The sequence below is a fragment of the Tupaia chinensis genome, unplaced genomic scaffold (assembly GCF_000334495.1).
Source record: "Tupaia chinensis unplaced genomic scaffold, TupChi_1.0 Scaffold000647_1, whole genome shotgun sequence".
In the NCBI taxonomy this organism is placed as follows: Eukaryota; Metazoa; Chordata; class Mammalia; order Scandentia; family Tupaiidae; genus Tupaia; species Tupaia belangeri.
This window is the reverse complement of record NW_006160168.1, coordinates 133,575-137,149: the sequence shown is the minus strand read 5'-3', so window position 1 is coordinate 137,149 and position 3,575 is coordinate 133,575. Positions and strand designations below refer to the sequence as shown.

General features: G+C 38.7%; 1 pseudogene; it reads right to left on the bottom strand.

Moving 5' to 3' along the window:
• Nucleotides 1–435: 435 nt before the first annotated feature.
• LOC102490114 (uncharacterized) overlaps nt 436–3,575 on the bottom strand; it is a 51,579-nt pseudogene continuing 48,439 nt past the window's right edge.

Below are 3,575 nucleotides of genomic sequence, written 5' to 3'. Positions count from 1 at the left end.
GTTTCTGTTCTTAGCCCCGAGACCATGGTCTCTCTGTTAAACTGGTCAGCTTTTCAGCCTTTGGGTTGCTGCTTTCTGTCTGGATTTTCAGACTCTAGGCCAGCACTTTCAAAAAAGGCTGGGACTCAAAGGAAAATATAATGTCCAATTCAGGCCTGACCTCTCTGTGCTTCACTTCTCTAGGAAATACTCTGGTCCCTCAAGTACTTGTGGCCTTGTTAGCACACCATTTTTGGGTTTTACACTTTTATTTATTTGTTTCTACCTAGATTTTCTAGTTGTTTTCAGCAGTAGAATAGTTTGATTCAGCTAGTTTTTCATAGATGTAAATAGCACTCTTTCATGAAGGCTTTGCTTTGGAAGCTCATTGATTTTGTCCTGGAAACAAATTCCAACATTATTTTGACATCACAATGATTTAGTCATTGCCTCAGTTCACAGTTTATGAAAGCTATAAGCATATAGTGCTTTCTGTAACGTAGCTTCTAAATGGAAAGCTTTGTCCGTTGACAGTCGGTGACAGGTACCCATTTCCAAATGCTGTGACTGGCATTGTAATAGCTGGGGGAGAGATACACAGTAATATTAGGAAACGAGAATTCAGGAGATTTATTTCATATTCTGGTTGTTATTTAGAATATATCTTTTTTTAAAAAAAAATGTTTTTGCTATAGGGTGCGTGCGCTTGCCAGACAGAGCAACAGATAGAAAGAAAGCGAGAAATCACCCCCCCCAGGGGGATGGCCATGCCGTAATCCCTTCTCCATTCTCCTCTTGGGATCTTGGACAAACACGCACATGCCCCTGATGTGATTTTAAGCCACTGGGTCCAAGACTCAATTAATTTGCGGTCGACTTCATGGGAGTTCAGCGACATAGCCACTATGCCAACTACTGGTCCTTGAATATATTACATCTTTAATAAAACATATAAGAGGAAATATTTCAAACCTTTTGTATGTGTGATATAAAGGCCAATTAGAGTGTTTGAGAAATTATCTCATGTAAGAGAATCCCATGTCCATGAATTTTATTACTTTGCTTGATATTCTCCTAAGTAGGCAAGCTCTAAGGTTTCAGTAGAACAGGGATGATCAGCCAAGCCTCCATGTTGGAATCCCTTGTGGGACTTGAAATATATATCAAGCTTCAGGTCTCATTTGAGGAGATTCTGACTGAATTCATCTGGGATGGCTTACAGGTGCCTTCTCACTTCTATGATTATCTTTTTTTTTTTTTTAAGAGAGATTTTTTTTTTCTATAGGGTGCATGCGCTCACTGGAGAGACAGAGAGAGACAGAGAGACTGAAAGTGAGGAATTGCTGCCCTCAGGGATGACCAAACCACAATCCCTTCTCCTCTATTCTCCTCTTGTTGTTTTGGGTATGCACGCACATGTGTCTAAAGCTGCTAAGTCTGGGACTTGAACCATGGTCGACTATGTAGGAGTTCCAGGACTCTATTATGCAATCAACTGGTCCCATCTATGATTATTTTAATCCTACTTAGTCAAAATATCCTCTGTAATATTTTCCTCTTTATCTCTGGATTCTATTTTTTTCTGTTAAATGAAATTTCCAAATTTGCTATAACCCAGAGTACTTACTTTCATGCTAATTTCCTTATCAAATCATTTTACATCGGGACCAGCAGTTAGCATAATGGCTATGTCACTGGACTCCCACGTAGTCAACCGTAGTTTGAGTCCTAGACTCGGTGGCTTCAACTCATGCCCGGAGTGTGTGCGTGCGTGCCCAAGATCCCGAGAGGAGAATGGAGGAGAAGGGATTGCGACGTGGCCATCCCCTTTGGGGGGTGATTTCTTGCTTTCCATCTCTCTGTCTCTCTCTGTCTGTCTAGTGAGCACACGCACACTATAGCAAAAACCTCTCCAAAAAAAAAAATCATTTTACATGTGTCTTGCCTAACCATTTAAATCATCAACCCTTTTATGAGGGACAATATTTCATACTTATTTTATAACCATGTTGTACAGGCTTTGGTAAAAAGAAGGTAAAAAAAAAAAGAGAGGAAGGAAGGGAAAGAAAGAAAGAGAATGAGCAAAAGACAAATAAAATCACACTCAGAGAAAGCACTGTCTTTGTTTAAGGAAAAAGAAAAACTTTGATAAGTCACTATGATGGAATGTGAGAACCTGAGGACAAGTATTAGTTTACACCTGAAGTAATCAATGAAATTACTGTCTTTGCTTTATAATGAAGAGAAATGTGGGGCTGAGAAGAAAGGTAAAGAAGGAAAAGATAAAGAAAGTAGAAGTAACAAATGGGAGGGAGAAAACAAGATAGTGGGGCATGACTTAGCAATGGGAATAGTTGAGTGGTTGGAGAAGTTTCACTAAAAAGGCATCATTATTCGATTGTCAGTTATCCTGTTACAGTTTAAGGTAACTGACTCTGACTCACCCAAGATACCAGTGAAGGAGTGTGCTACGCACTACCCTGTTAAACCTAGCAAAGTTCGTTCACTTCTGTTTCTTCTTCTCCTACCCTCTTTTTCCTTCTCCTTCTCCCTATTCTTCTTCCTTTTCCAGTTGTAGAAAGGGGCCGATTCCTTTCAACCTAACATGAGCCACAGAGAGACAGACTATCCAAAACAGAGTTTATATGGGGATAGCAGAGGATTGCAGTCTGGATACACATTAGGATGGGCCATAGGACATCCAAAGAGGTTAGGGCAAGGGGAAACTTACAAGAAAAAAGAAGTCCATGTAAGCTGCTTTGAAACAAAAACCATGGGGGTTGTCACAGCAGTAGACATTAGCTTATTGGTAAAGACAGCCATTTGTTAAACAAGTGTCCTCATGCAAGTGGCTTATCTGGAATACTGCAGTTTTTTTTTTTAAATTTATTTATTATCATCATAATCTTGTTTATATTACATTGAATTGCATATAACTTTACAGTGTATTACATTGTTTTTTCAAAAGGGAATGCCATGCATGTCAGTCAATACAGAGACATTAAAATCCCCACTTCATCATTCAATATCTTTTCATTGTTTTCCTGATCATTATATTATTCCAATTATTTTTTTAACCAGTCAAATACTATTTCTCACTTTCATGAAATACTTCTCAGACCAATCCAGCTGAGAATACTATACACGTCATCATCAACAGGTAATAAGCCATATCTGTGTCCCACTAATGTTATGCCTATTTGTTCTCTTGCTGTCTTTCTCTATCCTCTTCTCTTCATCCCCCCATCCACATTGCATTATTCTCATTAAGTATTTTCACTGCTTTTATGTGCTCCAATATTTCGCTCTCTACCATACAGTGCAGATAGTTGGTGTATATTAAGTGGATACAAACAATATCTTTCTTTCATAGTCTGGCTTACTTCACTCAGCAATAGATCCTCCATATCTGACCACTTTCTATCAAATACCAGGGTCTTGTTATTTTTTATGGCTGGATAGTATTCCATAGAGTAAATATGCCACAATTTTCCAATCTATTCATGAGTTTGTGGACATTTAGGTTAGTTCCATGTCTTGGCAATCAGAATAATGCTGCAATAAACATTGATGTGCAAGCACTTTTCTGACTGAGC